The sequence below is a fragment of the Myiozetetes cayanensis genome, unplaced genomic scaffold, assembly GCF_022539395.1.
Source record: "Myiozetetes cayanensis isolate MyiCay16 unplaced genomic scaffold, myiCay2020 scf2-11, whole genome shotgun sequence".
Taxonomy (NCBI): domain Eukaryota; kingdom Metazoa; phylum Chordata; class Aves; order Passeriformes; family Tyrannidae; genus Myiozetetes; species Myiozetetes cayanensis.
This window is the reverse complement of record NW_026087411.1, coordinates 73,321,691-73,345,109: the sequence shown is the minus strand read 5'-3', so window position 1 is coordinate 73,345,109 and position 23,419 is coordinate 73,321,691. Positions and strand designations below refer to the sequence as shown.

Genomic DNA, 23,419 nt, shown 5'->3' with positions numbered 1-23,419 from the left:
TGTTTCCCATTTCTTTTCAATACATCACCTAAGCACCTGCTACTGGCTGCTACAGGAGAGACTAGACAAACACTTTGTTTGAAAACAAAAGAGCTATAGGTGAGATGACAACAGAGGTTCTGAAGATTACAGTTTGGGATTTAGGAGCCTAATGTCTCTCAATCCATTCGTGGGTCCTACCCTTGTTTTCTTCTCTTTTTATCTCAGACATCAGCTATCATATTTCTAACTTCCAACTACAGCTTACAGGTAATTTGTTAAACTGCTTTTGATTAGATAAGTTTGTCTAAACCTGAGAGTAGATTCTGGTTTCAGTTCTTTCTTCAAACACTAAAGCATAATTCAGTTTAAGAAAATGTGTAGGCTGGAAAGTGCTCAACACCAATTTCAACAATTATTACTACAAACAATTTACCAGGAAAACATTATGCTCTTATTTGGAGTAATGAGAATACAATTTTCTATGGGGAAATTTCATAGGAGGGAGAAAGAAACCTGTTCAGCAGTCAAAACACTAACATGTGCAAGAATTAATCCCAACTTTAAAGCTATCAAATAAACCTTACACTGTAACTAACCAGCAAAAGACAACATATGTCTTCCCTTCCCCCAACCATCTCCACACTCCAACAGCAGCTCCTATGACTATGTAAGACAAGAGGAAGGAAACACGCAGTAATAACACGGACCAGCCAGAGATCAGTTCAGTATTTATAAAGGCTAAGAGTTTTCAAAGGAGGCGTTGTAGCTCAACACAAACCTGCAGAAACATACACTGGGACTTTATGAAGAACAAAGTTTTTATTAACCCTGTAAAAAAAGATTTTGCAACTATAAATGTTCTTTCTGAAAACAGAATTAATACTGCACTTAACAAAACTGTAAATGATACTGAGAAGCAAGATACTGCATCTATTTTAGGGGCCAAATTACAACTGTCTTGAAAAAAACATATCCAACATGAACAGTAAAAGATATTATAAGCAAGGTAAGAAAGCACAAAAACAGAAGACACAAAGAAACAACACATTAGCTGTAGTTTTGCAGATACTCATCTACAGACTACAGCAAATGACAATCACCACATCAGTTGTAACACTGAATTAAGGACATGGAAAGACAGGAAACATTTAATATTTGAACATAAGAGTGAGGCAGTAAAATATACCAAGCTTCCTTTCCACTAGTCAGTACTCAAGACTTCAATAGAGTAGTGCTGTCTTTGTTGGGTATCCTGTCTCTAGAAAGACACATACCAGTCTAGAAGGATGCAATGGAGGATACCAAAAATGACCAACAATGTAAAGTAATTACCAACAAAGAAACACAAAACAAACTCAGGTTATAAAGGTACTGGAAGGATATATTTCAAATACATACATGTGAGCTGCAGAAAAGAAAGAACAAGAAAACAAAGAGGTGAAAAAGAGCAGCGTGTACTCCTCTTTAACAGAAAGCCTACCCAAGAATCACAAAAAAACATAATCAGAGGGTTGGAAGGGGCCCAGTGGATCATCTGGTACAACCCCTCTGCTCAAGCAGAGTTGTCCTAAAGCACATTGCACAGTGCAGACATACTTGAGTATCTCCAGTGAGGGAGACTCCACAACCTCTCTGGGCAATCTGTTCCAGTGCACAGTCACCCACACAGTCAAGTTCTTCCTCATGTACAGGTGAAACTTCCTGTGCATCATTTTTTGCCCACTGCCTCTTGTCCTATTGCTTGGCACCACTGAGAAGAGCCTGGCTCCATCCCTTTGACACCCTCCCTGCAGATACTTACAGACATTTATGGGATACCCTCTCATTGTCTCTCTCGAGGCTGAACAGGCCCAAGTCTCCCAACCACTCCTCAGGAGATGCTCCTTCCCCTTAATCATCCTCATAGCCCTTCACTGGACCCACTCCAGGAGCTTCAGGTTTAACTTCAAAGCATATTCCGTAAACACAGAACTGTCTAAAAATATTGTCATTTGACGATTTCCTGCCTTCCCTCTGATCTAGTAGAACCAGTGACATCACCTCTTCCAAAGTCCTAGCTTTTAGAGAAAACTGAGGTCTAACATTTCAACTAGTTTCTACAATGCATAAAGGCCTAGCTGGGAGTTGGTCTGTATTCCCACACAAATGGGAAGAGAGTTTCTCCACATATCTACATTCACAACTCTAAGATAACGCAAGTTTATTCTGCTGTGGCCAGAAGCAAGTCAGATCCAAAGGAAATTAATCTGCTGAAAACCAGCATGTGTTTAATCAGACACACCACCTCACTGATATAATCAGTGCTATCTTCACAGGAAGGCCTGTTTGCATCTGAACTGATGGTTGGTTTGGTTTTCTTCCTCCTAAAAGTTTATCTCAGCAACCTACCATGTGGACATAATGTAACCTTTCTTACAATTTCCTTGGAACTTCCAATATTTTTCCTACTCACTAAATTCAAGTCGAGTCTATCCTTAGTAATGTAACTAAGCTTGACTATTAGATCTCTCCTATGCAGAAATTAAGGCTACCAGTTCCATTTCAGTAGCACCGCTTTCCAGTTAGTTGTTTAAAAAGCCAGAAGACTTGGAGGGTCTATACAGATTAAAAACAATAACAAAATCCAAATTCAGAGCTCATAAAAGGTTCTAAACAAAGGTATTATTTGAATTCCAACACGACACGCGCTCCTGAAGCACCTCTGGTGGAAGCCCTAGACTGTCACGGTTTATTAGCACAGCTGTCAGTTCACCACCAGCAGCAACCGAAACCAAGCAAGTGGTGCTCGAAACAGAGAAACGTTCTGCGTGACCACGTGCTGGATTTTTTCGTCCTTCATTTCCAGTTCCCTACGTTTATTACTAGCCGTGGTAAGCACTGGAAGCACGTCCGACACCCGCGCGTTCCCCGCTCGGCCGCTCCCGTTCCCACGAGCGCGCCGTGGCCGAGCCCCGCAGGCGCACGGGCAGCACCCGGCACCGGGCCCTGCGGACCGACCTCGCCCCACGCACCACGGGGCGCGGTGGGCACAGCGGGGGCACCGCCAGGCCCGGCCCCGCCGCCGGCCCGGGGCACCGGCGTGGCACCGGCCAGGGCCTGCCCGCCGGGCCCGCCCCTCGCTCGGGGAAGCCGGACCGCGGCCCCGCGCCAGCCGCGGCGCTGAGCGACGTCCCCTCTTCCCGCCGGGGCGCACCGAGCCCCGCCCCGCCGCCGCGGCCGCCCCCAGCCCCGGCACCCCCGCATCGCCGGCCGCGCCCGCCGCGCCCCCGACCCCCGCCCGCCGCACCTGCCGTACGGCCCCGCCGCTCCGCTGTCGCCAACGGGCGGCGCGGCGCGACACTGCCGTACAGCGAGCGGGCGGGCGGGGCGGTGTCCGGCACGGCCCGCGGGGCTCCATGGCCCGGGATGAGCTTTTATCCCTGTGCCAATTCCCTGTGCCACTGCTACTGCCCCCGCCCCGCCCGGGCTCCCCGCGCCGCGCAGCCCCGGCGCCGTGCACAGGCCTACCCCGGCTCCAGGCCGGCCCCCCCGGCCTCTCCGTGCAGGCCAAACGCGGCTCTCGCGGAGCTGCCGTGGCTGCTCCGCCCGCGCCTGTTGATCCCTGCGTGCTCGGATACACCCCGGGGGCAGCTCCCAGCAGCGTGTCACAGAATCGCAGGATCGGATTGCAAAAGAACTCTTGAGATCGTCGAGTCCAACCTGTGAGCGAGCACCACATCATAGGACTTGGTTCTCCTGTGTCAATGCCTTGGGCCTTCCCAGACACGGTGTCTGTGGTCTTCGACCCTGGGTGCTTTTTAGTAGCTCATTCATTGCCACACACTTAATTCTTGCTAAACCTGAGCGAGAAGAGCTTTAAGAGCTTTTCACACTTACTGATCCAGTTTTGTGTGTTCCTCAGCCTTGGGGTTTCAAATCCAAAGGCACTGTAGTGAAATGACACCAAAGACCAAGCTGTGCAGAGAGAGGGGGAAAGAAGAATAAGCAGTGTCAGACAATCTTAGGGCAAAACCTACTTGCAAGGGAAAAAACACTCACTCTAGAGTGCTTAGGTATACAAATACACTGGGACAATTGTTAGCATTCAGGTTATTTATTTATGACTTCTGTCTTTTCAAGTGTGTTTGTTCTCACCAAGCATGTAAGAGCACGACCTTCTCAGATCACTGAACTGCTTCCATCTCTGCAATTTGAGCAAGTGTCTGGCTCATCTAAAAGAAGGCAGGCACTCATGCATGGATGTATGTGCCGGTGTGTGTACTTACACAATTGGTGATGTTCAGCAGCACACTTCAAGAAAAAAAGTAACATACACCATTCTCTGCTGAAAAAGAAGGAAACATACACAGTGTAGAGGAATCATAAACTGAGTGTATCTCAGGTTTGGTAGATAGTCATGTGAAACTGGTTATGATGTTTCCATACTACTTGTCCTTAGAGTGAGTAGTCAAAACGCTGGAAAATGCCACTTGAGTTCAGTCATCCTGTTATTAAAAACCTTCATACTGAACTAGGAAAGAGTTAAGTATGTGTGATTAAGTATATACCAAGCTTGAGGTAAAACCCATCATGTTGTAGTCACTTGGCTACTAGACAACTGTTAAAGGAAGTTAAAATCGATGCAGGCTGAAACAAGACCAGGCAAATTCTAAGACCCTGCACCATCAGGTCAATACAAAGATGGAGGTCTTCTACTAGTGACAAAAAAAAACATTAAATCATATTTACTGGGTTACAGTAGTTTTCCAATCTTGGAGAATGTTAAAACTCTAAATTTTTGTACCTCTTTGGTTTTTCTGGACATTCACTTTCCAGCAGACATTAGGAACATACCACAGCCTTACTGTGACTTAGCTTTCAAAGACAAATGCACAAACATACTACTACAAACAAAACTACTACTGTTCCAAATGCTAAATGATTTTAAGTAAGTTTTTAAAATAAGTGGCCCATGTCCTCATTTGTATTAATGCTGAATGTATGATGTTTTATAAAAAAAGACATTATCTGCTAGATCTTTAGAGGACTAGAAGTGCCAGACATTGCATGGAATTAATTCTATTAAATGCAGATGACTTAACATAGGCTTAATATGTGCCTCAGGAAAAAAATTCTCATTTTCTTCAGTATGTACTAATTTTTTTGGAAGACATATGATGTATGAAAGTGTTAAAAATTTAGTCATAAAGAAGGCTTTGTCTTATGGAAGTTACATTCCTGCTATAAAGAAATCTATGTCTGTGTCCAACTTTACATTACTTAAGAATCAATGGAATCGCACAGATTCTTTCCATCTCTCCCAGAGATTTGATGACTCGTACTGTAAAAGTGTCAGTGCTTCTCAATTATCAGTAAAGGGCGCATGAAATGTCCAGCTGAGGTGTAGATGTGTATATGTTAATGTAATGCCTGAAGTTAGCTATGGAGAGATACACAAGGTGAATTCAGTTTCGTCCTATTTATGGACTAAGATGGACAGAAGTGTAAATTAAGGAATGAACTTAAGAGGAACTTGCTCCTCAGGGAAAAAAATACTTTTTCTTCTTAATTCTTCTTACCTCATTTTTCTGATGTCTACACCTTAAATAATCCTTTGTTTATTCTCTTCTGTGTTGGACCAGATCTTTGGCAGCATTTCAATATTCGTTAGTATCTAAATCTCCAGCTCACTGTTTTGTCCTTTACTTCATTGTTGCACCTCTTGCATGTTCAATAAAAAGATGTAAAAAAGTCTCTCTCTGTCTTTTGTGTCAAATCCTTCCAGCATAGCCATTTGAGAAGTTCTAGCTCAGAGACCCTGAGATGAGCTCAGTGGACCAGAGCCTGGTGCTAATAATGCCAAGGTCGTGGGTTGATCCCAGTAAGGGCCAATCACTTACAAGCTGGACTTGTGATCCTTGTGGGTATCTTCCAGCTCAGAATAGTCTGTGATTCTGTGAACGTTAGAAAAATGTTTCAGTGAAGTAAGGACCAAAACTGCAGAATCTCAGAAGCAAGAAATATATTTGATTTTGAGTTTGGAAAATACCATGCAAATTTACACGAGTTAATTGACTATTATACTCCTGGCTTCTTGTGTTCGTTAAGCACACAGCATTGCATTGGGAGTTAAATGAGCATTGTTCATGGGAAGAACAATGGGTACTCACAAGACCCAATCCCCAGTTTATGGTCACTGTGGGTACTGCCAGCTGGTGACACTTGAATTATTATCTGTAAGTGCATTATAATTTATGGGCTATTGAACTGACTCTTTTGTTTCCATTTTTAACAACAAAAAAATTAATGCTAATATGTGAACCATGAATTTTACAGTTACTTGGAGAATACTTCAGATTCAGAAAAGAAATGGATTAGTAATTGAAATGACCTTGACCTTCAACAACAGAAAACTTACTAAATCACCATGTTCCAAAAAATTCAACAAATCCAGCTTCTGTTGAAATTGTAGGACGAACCTGGCAGATGTCCTTGACTCACTGTTAAACTCCGCTGTGATGAGAGTATCAAGTGTTCAAAACTAACTGCTCTCTGCAGATGTCACTGTTACCAACACTGGAAGAAAAATTTTAAATCAATGTTATTATGTGACAATAAAGCAGCTTCCTCAGAAAACATTCCAAATCTCTATTACCCATGATTATAAAGTAATCATATTGTGCATGGCCACAACTGCAACGCTAGCAAAATTCAATGCAGTGGAGATACTCTTATTCAAATGAGCTGTTATTTTTTACAGTGATCTTGTTCCCATAGCTTTTAATACTTTGTTTAAAAATCACTGGAAAGGGGGGCGTGATTGACCCTGGCTGGATGCCAGGTACCCACTGAAGCCACTCTATCGCTCCCCTTCTCACCTGGGCAGGGCAAAGAAGATGTAACAAAAAGCTCATGGGTTGAGATAAGGACAGGGAGAGATCACTCAGCAATTACTGTTGTGGGTAAAACAGACTCGACTTGGGGAAAAATTAATTCAATTTATTACTGTCCCAGTTTAAATGAGACAAGGGTCTTTTGCTGAGGATGGATTAGGAGGAAAAGACCCAAACTTCTCTTTCCAAGCAATTATAAATCCAAAATTAAGAGACTTCGATTGAAGGAAAACAAATTATGGAAAAGGGAAAATAACAGCCCTTTATTAAAAGGTATGTGTGTATTAACAGGAACATGAAAAAAAAAACAAGTAAAATAACTAAGTAATACTCCTATACCCACCAATAATCCCCTTCAAGAACAAAACCGATAAACCGGCAAAAGGAAAATAGTTCAATTTCTTGCACCCTTTGGTGCGGTTCCAACCACAGTCAGCAGGGGGCGCCGTCGGGTCACTGGAGATGCAAAATTTGTAATGTCCTGTACCATTCACCAGGTGGTGCTGTTGGGTCACTGAAGGTGCAAAAACTTGTAGTGTCCTATTGTAGTCACCAGGTGGCGCTGTTGGATCACTGGAGGAGTAGAACTTGTAATGTCCAGTGCCCGTCACCAGGCGGTGCTGTGAGATCCTTGGCTGCCGCCAGGTGGGGGGAAGGGGGGGGGGAGAGAAGGGAAAGGAAAAACAACAGCAATAAAACAGAAAGTTCTCCCAATGGAAGAAAACTCACAAACTTCAGCTGATTAGGGTCCGTTGTAAGCAGGGCCTGCAGCCAGCCACAGCTGAGCCAAGAGCAGCAGCCAGATCTCCCCTCTGACAGGAAAGAGACAAAGGAACCCGGCAGTGTCTGCAGTCCGCAGCAGGCTCCCCTCCGGGTAGAGAGACTGCGCTCTCCCCCCAGCCTCCACCCCCTTCCAGTCACACACCAGCCAACTCCCCCCCTTCATTGTCAAGGAAACTAATCTCGGCCATTAGTGGGCTAGGGCAGATTCTTTTGTTCAACTAATGGCCCATATACAGAGCACACACACGCGGCAGGGGGAAAGGAAAGAAAAATTCCTTGCTAAAAATCGGAACTATGACAATTACCAATCAAAATCAAAGTAGGATAATGAGCTAAAATAAAGCCAAATCCAAAAAACACATCTTTCCCTCACTGCTCCCTTCTTTCTGGGTTGAACTTGATTCCCAAATTCTCTACCTCCACCCCCACCGATGGTGCAGGGGGACAGGGAATGTGGGCTGCAGTCAATTCATCACATGTTATCTCTGCTGCACCTGCACCTGCACCTGCAGTCAGGGGTAGGACTCCTCAGACTCATCCCCTGCTGCACCGTGGGGTCCCTCCCACAAGAGACAGTCCTTCATGAACATCTTCAAGGGGAGACCTTCTCACAGGGTTCAGTTCTTCACAAAATGCTCCAGAGTGGGTGCCTTCCAAAGGGTACAGTCCTTCAGGAACACACTGCTCCAGCATGGGTTCCCCACAGGGCCACAAATCCTTCCAACAAACCTGCTCCAGCATGGGCTTCTCACAGGGTCACAGCCTCCTTTGGGCATCCAACTGCTCTGGTGTGGGCTCCTCCATGGGCTGCAGATAGATAACTGCTCCAATGTGGACCTCCATGGGCTCCAGGGGGACAGCCTGCTTCACCATGGTCTTCCCCATGGGCTGCAGGGGTATCTCTGCTCCAGCTCCTGCAGCACCTCCTTCTTCCTCACTAACCTTGATGTCTGCAAAACCCTTTCTCTCATGTGTTCTCACTCCTCTCTCCAGTTGCAGTTGTGTAGTGAGTTAACCCTGGCCATGTGCCAGGTACCCATTAAAGCCACTCTCTCACTCCCCTCTGCAACTGGTCAGAGGAGAGACACCAAAAAAAAAAAAAAAAAAAACAAAACCAAAAACAAACAAAAAAAACCCACACAAAACAAAAACCAGCTAAGGATTCATGAGTTAAGAGCTGGGAGAAGTCATTTACAGATTACCTTTACTGGCAAAACAGACTCAAAGTGGGAATATTACTTAAATTTATTACTAACAGGATAAGAGCCAAAGAGTGAGAAATAAAACAATCTTAAAAGCCTTCCCTCTCCCCCCTCACCATTACCAAAACCCAGCCACAAAAAAACCACTACAAGTTGCTGTTGCACAGGTTTTTTTCTGGCTTCTTAAGTCTGTTATTCAACAGGTACTACCACCAATACTGTCAGGCTCAGCTGTGGCCAGCAGTGGGTCCGTCTTGGAGTCAGCTTGCATTGGCTCTGTTGGATGTAGGGGAAGGTTTTCTTTCTTTCTTTTCTTTCTTTCTTTCTTTCTCTTTCTCTCTTTCTTTCCTTCTTTCCTTCTCTTTTTCTCTCTTTCTTTCCTTCTTTCCTTCTCTTTTTCTCTCTTTCTTTTCTTCTTTCCTTCTCTCTTTCTTTCTTTCCTTCTCTCTTTCTCTCTTTCTTTCCTGCTTTCTTTCTCTCTTTCTTTCCTTCTTTCTTTCTCTCTCTCTCTCTCTTTCTTTCTTTCTTTCTTTCTTTCCTTCTTTCCTTCTTTCTTTCTTTCCTTCTTTCTTTCCTTCCTTCTTTCTTTCCTTCTTTCTTTCTGTTTCTTTCTCTCTTTTATTCTTTCTTTCTGTTTCTTTCTTTCTGTTTCTTTCTTTCTGTTTCTTTCCCTCCTTCTTTCTTTTTTTTTTCTTTCTTTTCGTTTTCTTTCTTTTTTCTCTTTCTTTCTTTCTCTCTTTGTTTCTTTTTCAGCTCCTCCCTCTCCATTTGCCCTTGTCACTGAGAGCAATGAGGTCTCCTTTGAGTCTCCTTTTCCCGGAACCAGACAAGCCTGAAGTCCTCAGCCGCTCCTCTTTCCAGGGTACACCTTCCCGTTCTTTGCAGCAGCTTGGTGTCCCTCCTCTGGAAACATCCAAGGACATTCACATCCTTCTTAAGCTGTGGGGCCCAGAACCGCAAACAGCCCTCCAGATGAGCCTGTACCAATGCTCAATACAGCGGGATAATCACTTCTTTGGATCATCTGTTTGTGCTGTGTTTGATTCATCCCAGGATTCAACTTGCTATCCAGGATGGCAGGACACACTGCTGCCTCATACTGAGTCTGCTGCTGGCCAGCACTGCTAGATCCCTTTCTGCAGGGCTGCTCTCTAACCATTCCTCTCCCAGTTTTTTCTGATACGAAACATATTTATACTGAGAGAGAAAACTTTGAAGAAAATGACTTTTGAAGCAGCCAAATTATTGCAGATTTTAGACTTGGTGAGAGATACTAACAGGTTTGAGAACTCCCAACTTTTCTAAGCGTTGATATGACAGTATCTTGCCAGAGAGAGATGATCTCTTGGATAATGTCTTGGGTAAACAGTCATGAGGTATAGAACTATTAGAAACTATTAAACTCAGAGAGAATTCTAGAACAGAATCTGCTCTTTCATAATTTTTAAATTTTCATTTATTAACTATAAAAAACTATGTGTGTGTCATGAATGGGACCTGCTCAGTATTACAATTCAGAAAGAATCTATGTTGGTCTGAGTATATAAATGGTGTTTAATTTCTTGCTTCTTCCTCTTTCTTTTTTTAGTGATTTTGAAAGGATGCACATCAAACAATTCTTTTATATACATAATTTCAGTGTGGTGCTCAAGTGAACTGAGATGAAATGTTGAATCATCATGGTCAACAGGCTGCACTTCATACCCATTTAGAGTGATCCTGATTGCTAATACTGGAGAACCAAATTTGGAACCTGGTAGGTGGGCCTTACCTGTCATCTTTTGTTTTCTTTGATCTTTCGTCAGATTTCTCTATATGCCCTGGTGGCACATACAAAAAATGGCAGAACTGGTTCTCCATCTCAATTGTACTGCTGCAATGATTCATGCTATTTGTGTTTCCTTTGATAAGTTTTTCAAAGAAGACCAGCTGAAAAAAGTAGTTTGTTGAAGAAAGTATCAATATCTTATCTCTCAATACTGGATAATGCTGTAGAAAGGAAACGTAAGTAGTTGATTCACATGGTTTGGGGAAAAAATACTACAAAAAGCCACATCATTACAGCCTGCCCCACCTCTCCTAATATCCGTGAATCTTTTTAGTTTCAAGCCAAGAATGCTTCAATCTAGTCTTCAGTATTACTTACCGAAGAATATAAGCACTCTATGTTTCCAATAAGACGTGTTCCTCAAAAACAAGGTGGTTGTGTTGTAGTTTATGTGGTCTGAAGGTGATATTTACTTAGATCAGATCAAATTAATCTAGTCACCTCCAAATACTAGTAAAATTTTCACATGGAAGAAAGAAAACGTTGCTTTTCTGACCAGACACAAACAGGAAAATCCTTTTTTTATTTTAACTGATAATTGATGCTTTAAAGCAAGTTTTAAGTGATCAAATATGGAGAAAAACAACAGTATTCTTTCTACATTGTGAAACTGGGACATAACCAGAATTTGCTCAGTCAGCCACAGTCACAGACGTCATCTCAACTCTGTTTTCTGCTTACTTTTTCAAAGTCCCACAGCCTCGCAGCAGGAGGCTGGATATCCTTGTGAGCCCTGCTGAAAGTGGAACATCTTTTGCAATGCCAGTTGCTGTCAGTCATGCTGCTCAGTGTTTCCCATGCTGGCTCATGCCACTGAGCATGGTGTCCTGAAAAAAGAGGTTATATTTTCATTAAGGGGTTTGTTTCAGAAATGAATATATGAAAGGAGTTGCAGCTGTTAACAAGTGGCAAGGATCTGCTGTAGCTTGATGGTTCACTCCTTACTTAAACTGCTGACATGTGTGTATGTAGCTAGACAAAGTGGGAAAAAGAAACTCGGGATTTTATGCAAGTTTTCTTTCAAAAACTAATTTTGGGTTATATCCAGATTATTGTTCTGGTTTTGGTTTTTGTGGTTTTGTTTTTGTTGGGTTTTTTTTGTTTGTTTTGGTTTGGTTTGTTGTTGTTGTTGTTTGTTTGGGTTTTTTTGTTTGGTTGGTTGGTTTTTTTGTGTGGGGGGTTTTCTTTTTTTTTTGGTTTGGTTTGGTTTGGTTTTTTTTATTGAGAGGTTTCTCAGAGGCTTATTAAGCATCAAAAGAAACCCATAACGTTGTTACTGAAAGCTCTGCTGACACAAGATTGGATAGCACTATGGGGATTCATGTCACATACACTGCAGGGAAGGAGGAGGCCATTCCTACCAGTAGAAAAGCAGAAGCATCAGAGACACAATACAGTAATTTCTAGCTTGGACCTCTTAAATCCTGCTTAGTCACAAACTTTGAGAATGATTTAAGGCAAATAATTTCAAAAGATATTAAAAATATCTAATCGGACACAGATGTCAACATTGCCCTGTTTAGAAAGGGATTTGTCAATGAAAAAGAAAAACAGAGTGAAGTTGGTAGATAGACAGTGCTGCCTAAGGATACTAAACGACAGAGTTGTCCCAGTATGAGATGAGAAATATCTTCTGCTTTGTAAATTGTTGAGGCTGGTGTGTTCGCTTCTGGCAAAAGACAGTTGGCATAAAGTAATCAATAAATAGAGTTTTGAATAGTAAGTCTTTTGTTATGGGACACCACAGTTTTTCATGTACTTATTTAGGGGAATTCTATTAGCCAAAAGACTTTTTATAGGACTTGTATTAAAAAAGATGTTGAGATGTTCCCACTGAGATTATTTTTTTGTTTCTCATGAAGGGTATGTGAGAATTGTCTAGGTGTCCTTTAACACAAATAAAAAGTATGATTTTTGATGTGATCATCGTGTCCCTTCTCCCTTTGGAAGATGATTCAGGGAACGAATTACTTGTACTGAAGAGGACAGTTTTGTGTGAACTGAAGAGTGAGACCCTTTGACAGAATAATCTTATTTAAAATGTTAACAATTAGTTTGACTGGAGGGATATGATGGTTTAAGCTGGTCTGCACACACAGAAGGGAGCACAGAGAGATAGCAGCTGGCAGAGGTACCAGAATGGCAGTCTTCGAGGTTACCCTGACCAGGCAACCTAAATGAGCCTCAGCTACGGGCCAGGGTGACACCCACCAAGATGCACCTTGCAGATGGAAAGGGGTTACTGCATAGGGGTATTGAACACATTATGGGGTGCAGGGGAAAGAGCATTTAGGGATTGTGGGAAACTTATAATGGGATGTTTAAGGAAATGAAGAAGGGAGGGAAGAGATTAATCTAGGTGATTTGGGGAGGAGCAATCAAAGGAATATAGATGGACAAGAGGATGAAAGGGGCCAGTTCCTGGTAAACAAGGTTGGTACACTTGTCTGGCCATGCGCTGTTCCTGATCAGCGCAGTCTATGCTGTCTTCTTACCCAAATCCATTTTCTTACCCCTTTCCTAGGCGAGGGGCTCAGTGGTATGAGTGGATGTGTCTGTGGTGCCTGTGAATGTGGAATACTAGTGAAAAGCAAACTGGACTAGCTAGCAAGTAGATGCAATGGCCAAGGAGCCAGTTGGGCTTCTCAGGGTGAGACCAAGGGGGAGATCAGCACTGGGGACCATGGGGTGCCCCAGCCACATGTGTATGTGTGTATCTGTGAGGGAGGGGGTCTGCATTAGCAGCTGGAGTGGGGCTGGGAACTCTGTTGCCAGCAACTGAGGACACTGGGATCTTGGGGCAGCTATTGGGCAGACTGAACATCTGAGCCCAGCTGCTGGAGGGACCCACATTGTACAAAAAGTTTCACACCTTCATCCTGCTCAGACAGAGAGGGAAACAGGATGAGGCTGTTGTTGCTCTGTGTGTGCATACTCCATATGTCCACAGTACTAGGAATATATTCTCAGCCTTGCTGCTGCTTGAACCTGGGGGCATGGATTTGCAGCAGCCTCACTTCTGTCAGTCAGGCTACTGAGTTTACCTCCCATCCCCACTCCAGTTTCCTATCCATCATTTATTCTGTCATTTGATCAAACAGTTTTTGTATTTCAATCCCAGAACAATGAACAATCACAGATCACACTGGTGGCAGAACTGCTTCAGGGACTGTGCTGCCAATTTCCCCTTTTGCACTCTGGCATTGGGACACTGTATCAATCACACATTACTTATATGAGAACGACATAGGTAAAAAGAACCGAGAACATGCCCTATAAATTTCTAAGAGTTGTGTTTATTACTTTCTGTGCCTAACAAGCTCTACTTGCAATCTTATCATCTTCTGCTACCAAATCAAGGTTTACAGATTAACTCAGGTAAGGCAGTATAGACCTAGAGTGCTGTCCATTACTTTCTTAAATTTGACTACCATTTCCTTTAAACTGTCTGGTCTGTCTGCTGGAAATCTGCAACAATAGTCTAACCCTGTTAGGTTGTAGCAAGTAACATACTATAAATGTTTATCAGCAAAAGATCATCAAGGTGCTATTTTAGGTACTAGAAGAGGTATGCTTTCTTATGCCTTCAGGATAAGAACTTTTGATGCCTTAATCTCCCTAACACTACAGTGCAATTCCTTAACTGTAATCTTATATTTCTCCACAAATAAACTACTTCACATTTTTATAAGAATGCATTACTGTTTTGAAGTAATTTGCATTGTAATGTAAGATATATAAGATATTGTAGGTAGCGTGCTTCCTTACTTAGAAGGACATTCACTTTCTTCTACAGGTGCACAATCATCAGATGATCAGCAATTCATCCCTCTTTTCTGGCAGAACAGAACAAAAGTCTGTTGAATATTTTGACTCATATTATTTTTAGATTAAGTAAGCAACTCCAGAAGAGCTCAGGTACCCCAGGAGGGCAGGCAGTCATCACCGATGACTGTGTTGGAAAGAGAGGTTGGAGATTCCATCAGGTATTTGGGAGATGTTAGTAAGGGATGATGCACATTGAAATTAGTTACATGACATTCATGTGGAATTATGCACTTTAGGAAGCATCTGTTATCTTGAAGGGAGGCAGAGGACAAAAGCCCACGTAATCTTCTTATAGTCATTCTAATAGCCCTGAAAATGCAGAAGATACCAGGCTGTATCACTGTTTCCATGGTTGGTATGAAAGGGAAGGTTTCAGTTTGTCAAACATTTATCCTAGGAGATGGTTGGGTTATAAATACTGCAGCTTACTTCTTACAGAAAAAAAAAGGTGATAATCTTCTCGACTGGAGATTAGCTGGAGGAACTATGAGACTATTAACACAAAAATAAAAAAGGAAACTTAATAAGAATGCAAATGTAGTATAAACACAAACTCAGGTTGTTGTGATCAAGGTCAACAGATGTGGAAAGAATATATTTTTCAATTGCTATGTGGTGCTGCTTGAAGACAGTAAGCAGGAGGAATTGAAAATTTTCATTGATTAGAAGAAATTTGATGTAACTGGTATTCCTAAAAGCTGATGAGTTGATTTGTATGATTAGAACCTTAAAATCACTGGTTATTACCCACTTTAGGAGAACAAAATAATCAAAAGAGGTAACAGGGTATAGTGAAAAAACATTTCCATGTTAACCAGCACAGTCCAGAAGACTAAAGAAAAAATACATTATTGTCAGTTAATGCTGTAATCTTTAGAGATATTAGAGATCTCATGCAGGACTTATAAAAGCCTCCTGTAGTTCTTTTAAACACTATAAATGTTCTCTAACATGAAAGGCTGTGCTATCAGTTGTTTCTCTATTTTGGTTGTCATTATAGCAGGTAAAGATGAATTAATCAACATTATGATTATATACAGTCATTATGATTATATACAGTCTGGCAAACAAATGAGCCAGAAGTTGGACTTGATGATCCTTGTGGGTCCCTTTTAGGTCAGGATATTCTATGATTCTAGGAGTGTTTTCTGTCAGTCAGAAACAACTGATCAAAATTTATTATTTAATGCCACAGTGGAGGCAAACCCCCTCTGCGTCACTGGTAAAGTGAAAGTTAGAATTAAAAAATAGATACCAAAAACCTGCCTGCTAGAGTTGTAAAAAGAAGCTGGAGGAAACTAACAACATTGGGAAAAGATCTATGATAGCTGTGCTAATATTAATAGAGTAATTTTTTAAGGATATGGAAAAGTATTCAAGCAATATGAATACACTGCATTGCTCACTGGTGATTGTCACTGAATATTTTTCTCCTACATTTTTCAAGAACTCCAATAAGGGGCTTGTTTCACAGGAGGGTTATAAAGTATTTTCCAGTATTAATTAAGAAGATTATAAACATATGCTGTGGTAGACAATTCAGAATTCAACAGATCTGGATGGAATTCCAGAAGATATGACTGAAGTAATGTCTGACCAGCTGATGTGCATTCTTAAGAAATCTTGGAATAATGGATACATTCCAGATGACTAAGCAAGTGGATATTTTGTGATATGACTAAATAAGAGACTTCATCCTTGAAAGAAAAATTAATAAAGAGGTGCTTTAATAGTGAATTATTTAAAAACTGAGTAATACACGTTACTTTGGATTTATTGAAAGTAAGTCATGTCAAATAAACCTGATTTCGTTCCTTACAGATCTGAATGCTAAAAGGAATTGCTTGGATGTAATATACTTTTATTTTTTATAAATCATTTGACTGTGTCTTGCATCCTATCTTGATTACAGAATCGGCACTATACAATATTGATGAAGTATGCATTTAGTGAACTAATGAACTGGCTAATGAATAAGCTATGAACATCTAGTTATCGATAGGAAATCAAACCCTGTGAGGCATTGCACAAGTGTTGAGAGTGAGTCTGACACTGTGGGATATTTTCATCACTTGTCTGAAACTGAAATTTGTCAGTGTGAGATAATGAAAGCTTAGAAGCATACTATATGGCTTGAATTTCTTGGTAAGATACATTCCATCAAGCAAATATATTTAAATGCAACCAATCATGAAAGCTGTAAATACATAAGACACTTATAATTAAAATTACATACAGTTAAAACAATATATACACAAACTTTCAAGAATCTAACCCTTTCTGTGGTGTTATGCTCAACCTTTTACAGTCCCTCTGGATCCTACAGCCAGTTATCAGCTTCAGAAATTCCTCACTGAGGGGAGAATGATGATAGTGAAGTCTTATGCTTCACTCTAGGATCCACTTGGTGTCATTTTTATGTTTGCTAAAGCAACCTGCACCTACCTCTTTCTCCGTTGGTCTTCAAGACAATGCTACATCCAAATACACAATATTTGATGTAATTTAAATGTCTTGGATACTTTTTCTTTGCTGTCACACATAAAACTGGGGTTTTTTTAGCTCTGAAGACCACTTTGCTTTGAAAACTAGTAAGTTATGACCATTGTGACTTATTGTCAAGTTGTCACTGGTGTCTTCTATTCCTGCCGGTTCAAGAATTCCACTACCAACACCTGTCCATGCTCCTCTAGGTGGCAGTTCACACTCGAGTCCTAGGTAAGTTGTTGCACAAGCCTAACGTGTTACAATTTATTAGCTACAAAATATACATAACAATTGAAGCCATTTGTAGGCTTGTATGAAGCTCAGTAAAAACTAAGAGAAACTCTGTAGTAGTGACCTGGTCATTGAGTAATTTCAGTTACATGCTAAAACAAATCTCCAGGCAGGCCAGGTCCAGTCTACACAAAGCTTGACCCATCCTGATGCCTGTGTTATTAACCCTAAGCCTGTGGTCTGTTGCAAACAATGTCACAAACCCTTTCTGGGCTACGATATTGTGCTAGAAATTACAAGGGAAAACTACTTACAATTCAATATTAGGGTTTTTATTCAGATAGACTTGGGGTTATTCAGTCTGGAGAAGAGAGGGGGGGCCTCCAAGAGAAATTTACTGTGAGGATGGTGAGACACTGGAGTGAGCTGCCCAGAGAAGTAATAGATACCCTATCCCTGGAAGTGCTCAGGGCCAGATTGGATGGGGATTGGAAAAATCTGGTCTAGTGGAAAGTATCCCTGCTCATGATAGGGAGGTTGCAACTAGATGATCTTTAAGGTCTCTTCCAACCCAAACTATTCTGTGATGATTTCATGTTTTCATATTAGGTTCTATTTGACAGAGTATAATAATAATAATTTTTAAAGTAATTTAATGGAGTGGTTTTCTTCTTGATAGATTGAGATATTGCTGCCTTTTGTCTTGGAATGCTTTCTTCTGCAAAAAAGCAAGCAAGAAAGCAAACAAAAAACCCTGCCTTTTTGAAAACATTGTCTAATATTTCCATGGCAACATTAAAAACTCTGTTAGTTCAGAAAAAACAGAGAAAAACCCCAATATTGTTACTTAATGACTTGGCTCAAGTCAGTATAGCATAATTTTAAACCATGTAAAGAGAAGTTTACCATGAAATGTCTTCAAGTCATTTGTCAGTGATTACATGGGTGTTACTGAAGCAGATAAGTTCCAAACATCAACTTTTGACTGTTTCAACAGTGTCTGTTCTCTGGTTTGTGTTTGTGCGCAATCAAGGTGTTGGGTCTGACCATTACTTCTCTAGTTCTTTGGGGTGTGGTAGCCACAGCTGTCACAGTTTTTATTCTGCAGTATCTTGGTACATGAGAAATAGTTAAATGCTCTCAGGTTTTAGGGGTGGAATAACAGTGTTGGAAAATGTTCCTTAATTCTGGATGTCATTTTCCTTTCTGGTGTCAGTTGAGCAAATCTGACTTATTTCAAGAACCTGTGTGAAAAGGCAGTACGTCAGTTATTGTTATTAAACTGTATAAATGATACAAATCCTTTAAAAGCTGATTTAGTACTGGCATCTTTTGGAGGATCAGACATACCTGCTTCTTTCTGAGTAGTAACAAACCAAGCTTTCAGCAGCAATTCTAGGAGTCTAATGACCATTAAGGACTATACTTAAACATTATCCAGCAGTGTAAAACAAGTGATAAAACTATGCGCTGGTTTTGACTGGGGTACAGTTAATTTTCTTTGTAGTAGCTGGTATGTGCCTGTGTTTTGGATTTGTGCTGCAAACAGTGTTGATAACACAGGGATGTTTTGGTTACAGCTGAGCAGCTCTTGCACAGCACCAAGGCTTTTTCTGCCTTGCACCCCACCCCACCAGCGAAGGGGCTGGGGGTGCACAAGAAACTGAGAGGGGACACAGCTGGGACAGCTGACCCCAGCTAACCCCGGGGATGTTCCATAGCATGTGACATCATGCTCAGTATATAAAATTGGGGGAAGAAGAAAAGGTGGGACATTCAGGGTGATGGTGTCTGTCTTCCTGAGTCACCAGTACACGTGATGGAGCCCTGCTCTCCTGGGGCTGACTGAAGACCTGCCTGTCCAAGGGAAGGAGTGAATTAATTCCTTCTTTTGTTTTGCTTGTATGTGTGGCTTTTGTTTTACCTGTCAATCTGTCTTTTTCCCAACCTGTGAGTTTTCTTACTTTTAATCATCCAGTTTTCTCCTTGATTCCACTGGTGGGGGAGTGAACAAGCAGCTGAATGGTACTTCGTTGCTGGCTGCAGTTGAAGCACAACAACCACCCAAATTAAAGAAAAACCAAAACAACCAAAAACCAAACCAACCAACCAGCCAAGCAAAACCCCAAGCTCCCCACAAGATTTCCTTAAAGTATGTATTGAGAAATTAAAGAAAACAACAACAAAAAGTCAAAGTAGATTTAACATTCTTTTTCTGTTCATCCCTCTTGAAAGAAGAAATATCCTTTTGTTTTTATTATGCATTCAGACTCTATGCACCTAATTTTTTACAGCTTGCTTTATTGACTACAGAACAAGAAAAACCACATAAACCTCCCATTTTCGTGCAGTTTTTTTCTGAAGAATAAGGTCATTAAGCTGAGATGCCATCCCTATCATTCTTTAAATGTCTCTGAATATTCTATTCAAAGGTTTTAACTGTTTTATTTATCCCAAACCCCTGTAATATGGTAAATCAGACTCAAAATTTTGTCCTGTCTTTCAGAAACAATTTCTTCAGTGTATGTATAAAATGCTCATCAGTCATTACCATTTGTTCTCTCTTTTTTTCTGTTGGCAAATCACTTCCTTTTCTAAAGCTCACATTCTATTTCATTGGTATTATTAATCAGAGATATCCAGAGACAAAGTTCTATCTGTTGCCATAGTTTTGGTGATTAAATGGCTGATCTTCATTGTGAGACTTTTTGTTTTAACTGATACAAATGTTCATTATCCTTGCTTTGTTTCTGTCATAGTGTCCCACCTCATTTTCCTGCACCACAACTGAGCTGTCAGCATAAACTTTTAAACATGACAGAACTCAATGTAGCAATATCCATGAAAATGATTGTTGAGATCTAAGTAACAAAACACCTCACTGTATACTCGTGCTTGTCAGTCAGAAGGACTGGTAGTATTGCCATCACCTTCAGTTACATATTCTTGCTACCGACTCCACACAGTGATTTGTGAAATCCAGCATAATTTAGAAATCAGGAGGTTCTGACTTATGCTGTCACTGATGCGGTAGATCAGTTTAACTAACATAATTGGCTTTAACCAAATGACCACCTACTGCCACTGAGGAATAGAAGCGCAAATTTAGCACTGTTGATTTTTGCCAGGTCGTATCAGTGACTACTTGGCTCAACTTTTCCAGCTTCCCAAACACAGACTATGCTATTTGATTTGCTTCATTATAAATGTAACAAGCACTCCTGAGGTGATCAGCTAATCAGTGTGGATATCTATGCTCATCAGGTCATAAAACTCATTAATGGATACATTTAGCTTCCTATTGCTGTTGACAAGATTGAATGTTTCTTTTTGGTGCTTCATTTAGCCAAATACTGATCTACAGATCAGATATAAAAATGAAAATAAGTATGTTGCTTCATATTTAAGAACAGGGATGTAGATAATTAATTTACTCTTGAGTTTCATAAGATAAAGTCAAATTTCTTGGTTTTAATTATTTTAAATAGCCTTTTATTTTTACTTCTGAAGAATAAATGGGTTCACACTATCGTGTTTTTTATGCAGTTTCTAGTATAAAATGGAGTTATTTTTCACTGCACTTGCAATTTGTCTTTTAGACACTGGCACTGAAGTGCCTACTCATTTGCTCAGTCTCAGGAATGTGTGAAGACCTGATAGTATTACTGGAAAGCCTGGCAAAACAACCAAGACTTTGGTGGCAGATAAAGGTGGCAATACCCTGAGTTGAGTATACCTGGCACCCTCCTGCAAAGGGCAAAATTCTCCCACTCCCACTCTCATCTCAGGAGTCCAAGCAGCCCATTTGCAACTGTCCTGTTTAAATTTCTACTTAGGTAAAGTCATTGTGTTCTATCATGGATGGATCTTTACTAATGCTTGAAAAAGATGAGGGCACTGAACTCACTCTTTGTTGTAGGAATATTAAAAGCACAAGGCAAGACATTACAGAAGTTTCAAACCCTCCCAGGCTGGATATTTGGATAATTGAATAGTACCATGTGTACACAGAAAAGTCAGTTTTCCTTTCGGATTTGGCATAAGTTTCTGGGCATAGAGGAGGCACTTTTCTATTCAGAACAAGAAATACACTTGTTTTAGTTGCTCTCTAAATGTCTGAACAAACCAATGGAAACAAACAAACAAACAAAAATTCAATTAGCACTGCTCCAGTATATTTCATGCTTAAAAGAGTACAATACATTTTTTTGTAATTGTTGTTTTCACATAAATAAAAGTCAGCCTAAGAGTTGAGTTAAAAGTGTAACTGCTGGGCAACTAATATTGGCTATACCTGTACTATCTTCTTTAGGCTTGCCAGGCATCCTGTTGTTTTTTATTCCATTGAAATAATATCTTCTGGCAAGCCTGCTTTGTCTGCATCACTCCTGCCTGCTTTGACCTCTCAGCATCGACACTTAGATCCTGGGCACTGCCTTCAGTGGTGGCTTCATGCTGTGTGGTTGTGCACCCGCAAGGTTGTACTTTAGAACGTGCCCTTACAGACAGCAAGCAATGAGCACTCCTGGTACCTGGGGTAGCTGTGGACGCTTTCATGGCCCAGGGTTTGCCTGGGGCTCAGATGCTTTTCTACAGCTGAACTGGACTTCCCCAGAACACAGGTGATCACAGATGTTCAGCATAGAAAGTCCCTTACGTAGATTTCATAAACTACGCTTTTTTTATTTCCTGCTTTGGGGTTTGTTCTTTGTTTAGATACAGGGACATAACACCTTCTACAGTTTAGTACTGCAGCCTAAATGGGTTAGGATTTTAAAAACCATCTGAGCAAACTGCCTCACAGCATTTTAGTTTTCTTTCTTGGATTGCCTGTGTCAGGCTTTATGGATTACCAGTGTTACAAATAAATTCCCCATGGATTTTAGTGTATATTCCTCACCCAGAGTTTTATTTATATATCTTCTTCCATATCTTTTTAGCTCTGATGCCTGTGTATTTGTTTTTAGAGAACTTAAAATGCATCTGTTTACAAAAGGTTATAGAAAAGTTGTGGCAATATGGCGTTTTTGTCACCGGCTTGTGTGACTCATGTCTGAGCCTGAAAAAATCTGGTGTTCTTTGGCTCTCTAGACAACATTCTACTGATTCTGAAAGAACTTTTATATGTAAATTAAAAGTTGCACAATAATACAACTAATATGTAAATAATAGCATATGTTGACTGCTATGCGACACTAATAAATTCACTTTAAAAAATTTTCAGTCCCTGTTGAAGTATTCAAATTATTTGTTTTTATTAGAATAACATTTGTGTACGTGTTCCTTTAATTTTAGAGAGCTTTATGTAAGGAAAATGTTAAAAATTATTACCAGAATTGTTTACAGAACAGTGACAACAACAACATATTGTGGTTCCCATTTCTCCTCTACTGTCTGTTGTTTTTTGTTTCATCTGACATCTTCTGCAAGAAGCTGCATTTTCTTCAAATGCATGGAACCCAAAATTAGATGTCTGAGCAAAAGCTTTTCTTTGAGAAAGTAGGGAAAGCACAGAAAAATGGCCTTTTTTAAACTGTTTTATTCCAGATAGATTGCTATTTTCACTTACAAGGCAAACATAAAAAATCTTAGTTTAAACTTTGAATCTTCTGGTCAGACTAATACATTAGTATCTTCATGTATTTTGTCTTTGCTCTCATGATCCAAGCTTTCCGAGGTCTTTAGGGACTGAAGAGTTATAGTCAATAGAATTTAAATAACAAAAAAATTACTTTTAGAAATGGTTCAAACTAATTTTCTCTCCCTAGCAATATTTCAATTTCAAGCATAATGGAGGAGACTAGAGGCAAGACTGGAGGCCCATGGCTCTGCATGTCACTGGAATGTGAAGATTTTGCTTTTCCAATGGAATAAAATTGATGATGTAAGATATAAAACATTAAAAAGAATGTCTTTAAAGATTAAAGCTTCTTGCAAATGTAAAACTAAACTGGGTCCTGGCACTATTTGCTAAGAAAGCAGAATTTTTATATTTGGGAAAAGTAGTTTGGTCATAGAGAAATTAATCAGTAACTGTAAATGACAAACTGATACAGTTCTTTCCATGCCTTTTTTGTGAACATTATCAACGCACACACACACAGTTTAACAGCTGCTAAAACTATTTTTCATATTTACTTTTGTTGAACACTGAACTATATAGTTGAGTATGAAGTGAAAGATTCATCCAGTTATTTTGAAGGAAT

General features: G+C 40.5%; 1 protein-coding gene across 2 annotated transcripts in view; it reads right to left on the bottom strand.

Moving 5' to 3' along the window:
* The window catches only part of ASCC3 (activating signal cointegrator 1 complex subunit 3), a 259,967-nt gene extending 256,460 nt beyond the window's left edge, over window positions 1–3,507 (bottom strand). Inside the window, exon 1 of one of the 2 annotated variants that reach the window (XM_050316537.1) lies at window positions 3,490–3,507. The gene's annotated coding sequence lies outside the window, so the exon portion shown is untranslated. Of the gene's footprint in view, window positions 1–3,268; window positions 3,302–3,489 lie in introns of those variants that run through there. The other variant, XM_050316536.1, reaches the window with a different exon arrangement.
* Window positions 3,508–23,419: the final 19,912 nt, after the last annotated feature.